Below are 11550 nucleotides of genomic sequence, written 5' to 3'. Positions count from 1 at the left end.
TGCACTTGGGGGTGTGGTTCAGGAAGCCATGGGGTGGGGGTGAGGGTGTAGTGGAGCTTAGCGGCAGACTGAGACTAGGGGTGACCTTGACTCCACAGGCATGGGATGGGGCTTGGAAACAGACTGAACTCTGGGCATGCATGTTACGGGGGGAGGGGCTGAGGGCTTGGGGTGGGGGGAAACTGCCTCCACTCCCAAGCACCCTACCGCCTGGTCCAGCCCCGGCAGGCCTACAGATCTCCTTACATCCTTTCCCTGCAGACAGCCCATCTGTGCCTGGACAGGTTGGCATGCGTATTAGATTCTTAGGGCTGCCATAGCAAATCACCACAGACTAAGGGGCTTAAATAACACAAGTGTATTTTCTCACAGTCTAGGAGGCTGGAAGTGCAAGGACCTCCAGGCGTTTGCAGGGCTGGCTTCTCCCAGGGCCTCTGTCTTTGCAGGTGGCCGCCTTCCCAAGGGTCCTCACGTGGCCTCTCCTTTGATGTCCCTTCCTCTTCTTAGAAGGACACCAGTCCTATTGGATCAGGGTCCACCCTAAATACCTCATTAGAACATAATTACCTCTTTACAGATCTTAACTCCAGATACAGTTTTATTCCAGGGTTCTGGGGGTTAGAGCTTCAACATATTGATTTTGGGGGACACACTTCACCCCATATCAGTGTGGGCTGCCATTCTCCACTGGCCCTCTATCCTGGAGACACAGCCCCTGGGGAGTTTCCTACAAAATGCAGGATGTTTAGTTAGATTTGATTAAATTATATTTCAAATGCTGCATGGGATACGCTTACATTAAAATTATTTATCCTTGATCTGAAATTTGCATTTAACCCAGCATTCTATGTTTCTAGCTGCTGAGTCTGGCACCTCTGCCCACAGGAAGCCTCCTATCCATGACTCCTCACCTGGGCTGCCGGGGTCTGGGACGGGCACAGAAAGGTGGAGGGTGGAACTGGCGTCAGGAGGAGCAGCTGGTGTCTGGGAATTTCTGAAGGGCCCTGACCTCCTAACTCTCTCAGGCCAACCTGTGGAAGCCACTGAGGTGCAGGGGTGGCCTGTGGTCTGATGGAAACTGCAGCATCTGTTTAGGTGAATCCTGGAGAATCCTGTTTCTCTTCCAGTTTTCATGTCTGTAGAACGGGAAAGGTCACATCATACTTAACCACACACAAATGATCTCATTTCCAGTTGCAGAAAACACATGACATCATGCACATCATGATGATGAAAATATGGGTGTACAATCCCTTATCCACAATTCTGAAATCCAAAATACTCTGGGAACAGTTTTTGTGTATAAATTTAGAGACAAAGCCCATTTAGGGGCCGGGCACATTATAGGCTCATGCCTATAATCCCAGCACTTTGGGAGGCTGAGGCAAGCAGATCAGCTGAGGTTGGGAGTTTGAGACCAGCCTGACCAACATGGAGAAGCCCTGTCTCTACTAAAAATACAAAATTAGCCGGGCATGGTGGCGCATGCCTGTAATCTCAACTATTCAGAGAGCTGAAGCAGGAGAATCACTTGAACCCAGGTGGTGGAGGTTGCAGTGAGCCAAGATCATGCCACTGCACTCCAGCCTGGGCAACAAGAGTGAAACTCCTTCTCAAAAAAAAAAAAAAAGAGATTGAGACCATCTGGCCAACATGGTGAAACCCCATCTCTACCAAAAATACAAAAATTAGCTGGACGTGGTGATGCCCGCCTGTAGTCCCAGCTACTCGGGACGCTGAGGCAGGAGAATTGCTTGAACCCGGGAGGCAGAGGTTGCAGTGAGCCAAGATTGTGCCATTGTACTCCAGCCTCGTGACAGAGCGAGACTCTGTCTAAAAAACAAAAACAAAGAAACCCATTTGGGTATAAAATTGATTTGGATGGATTTGGGACTCTTTCTAGACTTTATCCATTGGTGAGAATAGCGATAGTGTGTTTTCTAGGGGCACTGTCCAGACATGTGGGGGGTGGTAAGTGATGGTCAGGATATGTCCCTTATTACCAGTCTACAACTCCCCAAGCTCGAATGCCGGAAACCCACAGCTTTCTGGATAAGGGATTGTACAACAGCAGGCAGGCAGCGGGCTCTTATACTGTGGGAGGCACAGTGCTAAACGCTTTAGGTTTCTCGCCTCTTTAATCCTCATAATCTGTGAAATGGATACTTTCATTTGCATTTTTGGTAAGCTATTTTTGTGTTGAAATATGAATGCCCACAGAAAAGCCCATGAATCAAGTGCCCAGCTAGACAGATGATCAGAAAGTGAGTACATGCCCATGACACTGCCCAGCGCCATCTCTCAGCAGCGCCCCAGAGGCTCCCGCCGTGGCCAGCCATTATCTCCCAGATTCTCCCTTTCATCACCAAAGATTCATTCTGCCTAGAAAAAAAAAATGCTTTCATTTATTGAGCAGTTACTATGTGCCAGGAACTTACATTATTTCTCACATTGACTCTGTCAGGGTGAGTATTTTTTTTTGAGTTTGAGTTTTGTTCTTGTCACTCAGGCTGGAGGATAGTGGTGCGATCTCAGCCTTCTGCAACCTCCACCTCCTGGTTCAGGTGATTCTCCTGCCTCAGCCGTCTGAGTAGCTGGGACTACAGGCTTGTGCCACCATACTCGGCTTTTTTTTTTTTTTTTTTTTTTTTGAGATGGAGTCTCAGAGCGCCAAGACGACGCATTTCTGTGGTTTAAGCCTCTCTACTCATGGCACTTTGTTCCTGCAGCCCCAGCATACGCCTCCATTGCTCCATGGAGTGATGCTTCACATTTAAAAAGACATCTGCTCTGTAAAGAAACACTCATCTGGCTGGGCAAGGTGGCTCATGCCTGTAATCCAGCACTTTGGGAGGCCAAGACAAGCAGATCACCTGAGATCAGGAGTTTGAGAGCAGCCTGGCCAACATGGTGAAACCCCATCTCTGCTAAAAATTAAAAAAAAAAAAAAAATTAGCAGGGCATAGTGGCAGGCCCCTGTAATCTCAGCTACTCAGGAAGAATCGCTTGAACCCAGGAGGCGAGGTTGCAAGTGAGCCGAGATTGTGCCACTCCACTCCAGCCTGGGCGACAGAGCGAGACATCGTCTAAAAAAAAAAGAGAAGAACACTCACCCTAGTGTTCCTTGAGGTAGTCTGATTAGCTCAAGGGTTTACAACAGGTTTCTGCTTTTCAAATTTGATTCCAGAAGCCAACAACTGCATGCTTTGTTGTATGTCTGAATGCTTGAAGTGAAGGTTGGTGAGAGCTGGCTGGTTCTGGTCTACATGTGTGGCCAGGCTGACAAACAGACATCCACCCACTTGGGCTGGGTCCCAGGAGCAGCCTCAGGAATTGAGATTCCTACATCTGCCTTCAGGGTCTCTATCTTCCAGGCTTCCCTCTCCCTGTCATGGCTCAAGCAGGGATCACAGCAGAGGGTGGACCACATTATCCTTCAAGGGCAACTGGGCGCCAGCTGGCAGCTGGAAGAACCCCATTCAGCTGGCGCAGTGGGTCACGCCTGTAATCCCAGCACTTTGGGAGGCTGAGGCAGGTGGATCACTTGAAGTCAGGAGTTTGAAACCAGCCTGGCCAACATGGTGAAACCCCATCTCTACGAAAAATACAAAAATTAGCAGGTCATGGTGGTGCATGCCTGTGGTTCCAGCCACTTGGGAGGCTGAGGCACGAGAATCACTTGAACCCAGGAGGTGCAGGTTGCAGTGAGCTGCGATCCATCACTGTACTCCAGCCTGGGCAACAGAACCAGACTCCATCTCAAAAATAAAGAACCCTGTTCTTCCTGGGTGGAGAGTTTCTCTGTTCTGGAGGTTGCCCAGCAGCCTGGCCCCAAGGGGATCTCTCTGGATGGGTGAGGGGAGGAGGAGTCTCCTCCAGCTGGAAGTATGGAATCAGAACTATCACTTCCTAAGAGCACATGGCCCAGAACTGGGCTAAAAATAATGCAATTTTAAAAAATTGCACTAAGCTTTGATTACTGGGTGTGTTGGTTTCCTGGGGCTGCTGTAACCACAATCTGGGTGGCTTAAGACAACACACATTTATTCTCTCACAGCTCTGAGGGCCAGAAATCCTGAAGCCAGGTGCTGGCTGGGCCGTCCTCTCTCCAGGGCTCCCGGGAAGAAGCTGCTCTTACCTCCCCTCATGCTGGTGGTCACAGACATCCCCGGTGTCTTTAGTTCGTAGCTCCAATCTCTGCCTGTGTCTTTACATGGCCTTCTCCCCATGTGTCTGTGTCTCTGTGTCCAAATTTCTCTATTTTTTGAGACAAAGTCTCTCTGTCGCCCAGGCTGGAGTGCAATGGTGCGATCTCAGCTCACTGTAACTTCCACCTCCCGGGTTCAAGTGATTCTCGTGCCTCAGCCTCCAGAGTAGCTAGGAATACAGGCACACGCCACCACGCCCGGCTAATTTTTGCATTTTAATAGAGATATGGTTTCACCATGCTGGCCACAGGTCTCAAACTCCTGACCTCAGGTGATCACCCATCTCGGCCTCCAAAAGTGCTGGGATTCCAGGCGTGAGTCACTGCTCCCGGCTCAAATTTGTCTCTTTTTTTAGGACACCAATCATTGCATAAAGGCCTCCCCTCCTCCAGAGTGGCTTCGTCCCAACTTGACAGCATTCTCAAAGACCCTTTTTCCATGTAAGGGCTCACTCTGAGATTGGGGGGAACATGCATTTTGGAAAGACCCTGTTCAATTGGTATAGAGTCTTTCCTGTTTCGAAGTAACTTTTTGCTAAATTCAATTTGAGAATGCCTTCCTCTACTTCCTTGAGCTTGGATAGTTTAGAAATTTGAAAATCTGCCTTTTAGGGTAGTCTCCACATCTTAACATAAGTTTATTTCAGTCATGTGAAGTTCAAAATGAGTGATCTTGAAGAGCAGGTGGTGCCCATCTAAGCAGTGATTTGGGGGCCTGAGCTCCTATGTGGGACCCCCCCAATTTTCCATGTGGTGCCCACGGTCCCTGGGCTCCCCTGCGTCAAGCTGAAGAGGAAGAGCGTGGCATGTGGGGAGCCTCAGTGGCCAGGCCGGGAAGTACTGCCCATGCGCATTCACTGTGCCAGAATTCAGCCACAGCCACACTGAAACCGGGAGGTGTAGGCTGGCCGTGCCCCCAGGAAGAGAGGAAGGGTTGGGGAAGAGCCGCAGCTGAGGCTGGCGAGTCAGGACGGCTGGAGGGCAGCTCTTTCTGCGACTCATTTCCCTTCAGTTCCCCCTTCTTCCTCCTCTCTGCCTGGCTAGCCCTGGCTGGTCTCTAGTCGGAGGGTCATTTTCCAAACCTTACGGTGCCAGGCCCTTCCCCACCGACATGCAAACAGCAAAGGAGCACCTCCCATGTAAGGGGAGACTCCCATGTAATTTGAGTGATCAAATGCTAAAGGAATGCATCTTTGGGGGTGCTGTGAATGGCCTCAGTGAGTCTGGGTGATCCAGCCTGGCAGATCCTTGAGGCCCTGAAGATGCGCTTCTCACTAAACCTCCCTCTGTGCCTACAAGGAGCCCATTTCGTCTCAGAGCAGGGGATGGAGCAGCTCCCCTGGGGCAGGGGGATGCTTAGGAAGCTGCGCCCAGGACACCCAGGCAGAGTGTCGGAGTCTTCCCTGAACAGGCTGCTCAGGCTGCGCCACACAGTCCCGGGGCAGATTACACTTGACCCCCCTGCCCCTCACTGGCAACTCCACCTTGCCAAGGGTTTTCTTTTTCTTTCTTTTTTTTTTTTTGAGACGGAGTCTTGCACTGTTGCCCAGGTTGGAGTGCAATGGTGCAGTTTTGGGACAATGCAACCTCCGCCTCTCGGATTCAAGTGATTTTCCTGCTTCAGCCTCCTGAGTAGCTGGGATTACAGGTGCCTGCCACCATGCTTTTGTATTTTTAGTAGAGATGGGGATTCACCATGTTGGCCAGGATGATCTTGAACTCCTGACCTCATGATCCACCCTCCTCGGCCTCCCAAAGTGCTAGGATTAGAGGTGTGAGCCACCGTGCCCCGCTGCGAGTGTTTTTTAAACTGCCAGGCAAGGCCGGTTGAAACCAGTGCTTAAAAAATAGAACAGGGCCGGCACAGTGGCTCATGCCTATAATCACAAGAATTTGGGAAAATCGCTTGAGCTCAGCAGTTGGAGACCAGCTGACAACATAGTGAGACTTTGTCTCTTAAGAATTAAAAAAAAAAAAAAAAAAGCTGGGCATGGTGGTGAGTGCCTGGAGTTCCAGGTACTTGGGAGACGGAGGTGGGAGGATTGCTAGCCCAGAAGGTCAAGGCTGCAGTGACCTGAGATTGCACCACTGCGTTCAAACTGGGTGATAGACTGAGACCCTGTCTCAAAACACATCCACAGAAAAAACCTACTAGAAAAATACCAGGTACAGAGAATACAGTGAAAGAAAGTACTGTGTCATTAAACCTTGATTCCATGTTTATATGTTTATGTTCTGGGTTGTGATGTGAAACATTTCTTTCCAATTGAGGCAATCAAAGCCTGAAAGCTGGCCAGACACAGTAGCTCAGGCCTATACTCCCAGCACTTTAGGAGCCACGGTGGGAGGACTGCTTGGGGCCAGGAGTTCCAGACCATCCTGGACAATACAGGGAGACCCTCATTCTACAAAAATTTAGTTAAAAAAATTAGCCAAGTGTGGTGGTGTGCATCTATAGTCCCAGCTATTAGGGAGGCTGAGGTGGGAGGATCACTTGAGCCTGGGAGGTTGAGGCTGCAGTGAGCCATGATCATGCTACTGCACCCCAGCCTGGGCAACAGAGTGAAAGAGATCCTGCCTCAGAAAAACAAACCAAACCAAACGAATTTGAAAGCCACTGTCCTATGTGGAAGAATCTGGAAGTCAATGATAACACAGGGAGGTAGTAATTATTTTCCAGGTTTCAGAAGTGCCTCTGGGACCCGATAGGAGAGCTGTGATGCTGTGAAGCTGGAAATAGATGCTTGGCACCACAAAGAAAAATCAGCACTGAGACAAAGGATCTTTCAGCAATGCAATTTTTATTGCCTGGAATGCAGGAAGGGTACTCTCACTAGCCACCTTGCCACAAGAGTACAATGAATAAAGGAAAACACACGAATTTAACCCATTTGGGGTTGTCCTAACCGCTGTGTCTGGTCTCCATTGGTTGGAACCAGACCTCACAATGTAAACTAAAACCAGATTGGCTAAGAACTTAAAACTTTTCTAAATAGGTGAAAGCAATGGAGAGCTGGGACATGCCTGTGAGCACATCCAGCACAGATACCTTGGTTAAAGTACAAGGACATAGAATGTACTACATGTCTGTAAGCATGGCATGTCTAATAGTTACATAGGATAGGGCTTAACAAAGTTATTAGCACACTTATTCTTTAACAAGAAAGGAAACTTGAAAAAGGAACTTTTCTACTTCCTAAATGTGAGGTCAAGGAGGACTCTGGGCTAGGTTGAATTGGGGTGGTAGGACTTCCCTCAGGAGGTCTTTGTGAGGGAGACTCTACTCCCTGGGCCTCTGCCTTTTCATCTGTAAAATGGGTTAAATATCTACCTTGATGGAGAGGAGGACGATGAAATAGCTCATCACATTTATTGAATGCTACCTGGCCCAGGATCTGTTCTGAGTCTTTTATGTGTATTGCATGTGTCTTTCCTCACAATATCCCTCTGGTTAAGTACTAGTACCATTAGATTTATTAGTAAAGATAAGGGAACTAAGGCACAGAGAGGTGAAGTAAATCGCCCCAGTGAGCTGATGTCAATGAAAATCTGTATCATGCCAGATACCGTATCTGGCACACAGCAAGCACAGAATGAATTTTAATCTTCTTACCCTTAATTTTGTTTCTATCGCTTTAAAGCATCCTGAGATATAGGCAGATGAACAAGCTGGTGGAAGATGTGTGAGAAGCACTCTTCAAACTGCCAGGAAGCCGCTTCTATGGAGTCCCAAAGTGTGAAATGAGCTCCCCTTCTGGGAGGGTCCCTAGAAACAGTGGCCACTCCCTGCAGGAGGCAGAGTCCCTGTGAGCCCTGCTCTGCAGCCTCATAGGAACTGCAAGGGAGTCAGAGAAAGGGACCCTTCCCTCCTTAGGGGAAGACTCATCAGTGGCTCCAGAGAGGAAAGAGAATGACAGGGCTGGCTCATGATAAATCACCTTATTGCCGGTTTTGAAAGATTAGAGACCCAGAAACCCCCAGCCCTACTCCATACCCTGCAATACAGACCAGCTTCGAGGGATCTCCGCCTCCCCGGCCCACAACGGCCAGCCCCACTCCTCCAGGAGAGACTGCAGCCCCCACTGTCTGGTGGCCAAGGGAGAACAGAGTTGCATCTCCCTGGGGGAGATCAGACAAGTAATTAGACCAAACTTTGAGAGCCAGCTTCGTCACTGCTTCTCAGAAACTATAAACAGAGCACAAAGAGAGGATTGCATCACCTGCTCCCAGGGGCGCTGCGACATCTGCTCTCAAAGTCCAAGCTGGTCACATTTAAATCAGAGTTGGGCTGTGGACTGACACCCTGCCCAGTGCAGAAACGTTTCATCCGCAACTAGTGATGCGTTCCCAGAGGAAGCTCAATGTTCTCCTTGCCTCGTTCCCACGTTTGCTTGTTCCAAGTCGTGTCTTTATACTCTTAACTATATCATGTCATTTATGCCATGTTTTAAAATAGTTGTCTTTTTATAGAACCCATGACTTGGTTTGACTTCATTAACAAAACTTGGTAGTTTACCTAGCACAGAGCCTGCTCATATGGGCATGAAATAAGTATTTGCAGAATAAAAATATGTTGATGATAATAATATACATAATTACATTTTTTATATATATATATATATAAATTTTTTTTAGAGGAGTTTCACTCTTGTTGTTCATGCAGTGTCGCCATCTCAGCTCACTGCAACCTCCGCCTCCCAGGTTCAACCAATTCTCCTGCCTCAGCCTCCTGAGCAGCTAGGATTACAGGCCTGAGCCACCATGCCCAGCTAAGTTTATATATATATATTTAGTAGAGATGGAGTTTTACTATGTTGGTCAGGCTGGTCTCGAACTCCCGACCTCAGGTGATCTGCCGGCCTCTGCCTTCTAAAGTGCTGGGATTAGAGGTGTGAGCCACCATGCCTGGACTCATTACATAATAATATTAAAGTAAAAGCTAACTTGCTGGGGCCCTCTCTTGTGCCTCCTGTCTGAAAAGGGCTGCCTCTGCAGTGAGCCTGGATGTGGGACTACTGCACACCTGACTCCGCGGACATCAGGGTGGGAGCAGGTGGAGGCAGGTGGTGGAGGAAGTGGTAGAGGAGGAGAGGCCAGGAGCTCCCTGAGCCAGCGCTCCCACAGAAGGGAGTCCATCAGAAAATCGCAGAGGGCCTAGGACGCAAGGTCCCCCATCCCTCTCCCCTCCCACTCCATCAGAGATTTGTTTCCCAGCACCTGTGTTTTAAATGCCTCCAGCTACCCTCTCCAGCACTAGCAGGTTTGGAATCCAGGGTCCCCAGAACGTGAGGTGGCAGTGGGGACACTGGCCTCCCGAAGTAGTGGGCAGGTCAGAGGCTCCCAGGCCAGGCTGCTCAGAGTGCTGTCTGCCAGCTGAGGGGCGACATTCCTGTCTTGGCTGTGACTGTCCCCTGATGGGAGACAGAGATGGAGCTGGGAGAGCTTTGCCCATGAGTCTGCTCCGAGAGGCTCCGCCTCCCTGTGCACCTGGAAGCCCCGCAGGAGAGGCGCTGCGGCTGCACGACTGCACAGCCACAGGCCCCTCGAAAACGAGAGCAGGAGCAAAGATGAGGGCTGCGGGCCCGGGGAGCACCTGGGAGCAGTCTGTGTCCATCTCCAAGTTCTGCTCGTTTGCTAAGGCTGCCCTAAGAAAGTATCATGTACTGGGAGGCTCACAGCACACGGGTGATTTTCTCACCGTCCTGGAGGCTGGAAGTCCAAGGCGCGGCAGGCTGGTTTCTCCCGAGGCCTCTCTCCCTGGCTGCGGTGGCTGCTTCCTGCTGCATGCGCACCCGGCCTTTCCTCTGCCCCAGCGTGCTTGCCGTCTGGTCCTCTTCATCTAAGGACCCCAGTCCTGGTGGATCAGGTCCCACCCTAATAGCCTCGTTTAACCCCCATTCCCTGCTTAAAGGCCTGTCTCCAAATGCAGTCACATTAGGGGTTAGGGCTTCAGCGTATGCATTTGGGGGGTTACACCATTCAGTGCGCAGCAAGAGGAAAACCACTTTCACATCACACACTTCTGAGCTGTGTGTGAGGCCTTACCTGTGGTAGGATGCCCACACCCGCCACAGGCTGCCCAGCACCGTGCCTCAAGTGGGGTCGCAGCTGTTTTCATTAAGATGTGTGGGAAGAGCACATCCATCACCAGTTCCAGCGCCCAGTGCCCAAGAACACTTCCCTTTGGCGCTGCCTCTGCCTCACACTGGACTGGGGCTAGAGCTCACGGGTGCAGGTGCCAGGCCTGAGGGCTTCGGGGTCCCTGCCATGCTCAGGGCACTGGCCAGTCATCCTATATTCCACCCGAGTACAGACCAACATAAGTACCCAGGAGGGCTGCAACCCCCGGGCCCTGCCCAGCCCCCTCTCAGCCCAGCCTCCTCTGTTCTTTCATTTGAGTAACGCAGGTTCTCTAGGCGCTATGTACAGTGCTGTGCGAACTCAGCTTCCAGCTTCGTCCAAAGAGACCTTTGTGAAGGGGATTCTAAAACTGCCTTTGGGTTTAGCGATTCGCTAGTAGGACTCACAGCAGTAAGAAAGGCTGTTAAACTTGTTCTTATACTTTGAAAATACAGATTTAGGCTGGGCATGGTGGCTCACACCTGTAATCCCAGCATTTTGGGAGGCTGAGGCGGGCAGATAACCTGAGGTCAGGAGTTCGAGACCAGCCTGGCTAACATGGTGAAACCTCGTCTCTACTAAAAATACAAAAATTAGCTGGGCGTGGTGGCATGTGCCTGTAATCCCAGCTACTCGGGAGGCTGAGGCAGAAGAATCGCTTGAACCCAATAAAACACTATATGTTTTATTGCTATTTGAAGTGGAGGTTGCAGTGAGCCAAGATTGTGCCACTGCACTCCAGCCTGGCCGAAAAGAGCGAGACTGAGTCTTAAAACAATATATACAGATTTAAATTAACAAAGGGAAAAGGAACACAGAACAGAGTCCAGGAGAGACCAGCACAAGCTCTGAACAGATAGCGCTACTTCCCCCAGCAACGATGCGTCATGGCACACTGGAGGCGACCGTGAAAGCTTACCTGTGCATTGGTGTTCAGCGTTTTCACTGGGGTCAGTCACATAGGCATGCCCACGTGACTGACCTGGGCTACTCGAACCCCAGAGCAACAGAGATGAAATTAACAAAGCACGGCCCAGAGCGTCCGAACAGGCATTCATCATAAATCACACCGTTGGCATAAACTAAGGCTGTGGCCCAAGGCTTCAGACATACAAAACCACCCTTATCGGGAGGGACACTCCAAGGACTCAGAGGTCATCTCCTAGGAGCTGATCAAGGCTGTGTGCAGGGTTTGGTCAACTCAGGTCTGCTGAGTCACCCTT

At 50.1% G+C, this 11550-nt stretch overlaps 1 long non-coding RNA gene across 1 annotated transcript; it reads left to right on the top strand.

The window, feature by feature from the left end:
• The first annotated feature begins 1737 nt into the window (after window positions 1-1737).
• On the top strand, window positions 1738-11102 carry LOC116552184. Its single transcript, XR_004269267.1, has 2 exons — window positions 1738-1773; window positions 11034-11102. It is a non-coding gene; the product is annotated as an uncharacterized LOC116552184 (long non-coding RNA).
• The last annotated feature ends 448 nt before the right edge of the window (window positions 11103-11550 follow it).

The sequence above is a fragment of the Sapajus apella genome, unplaced genomic scaffold, assembly GCF_009761245.1.
Source record: "Sapajus apella isolate SASKATOON/1434 unplaced genomic scaffold, GSC_monkey_1.0 scaffold11, whole genome shotgun sequence".
NCBI classification, from domain to species: Eukaryota; Metazoa; Chordata; class Mammalia; order Primates; family Cebidae; genus Sapajus; species Sapajus apella.
This window is presented reverse-complemented; position numbering and strand designations above follow the sequence as displayed.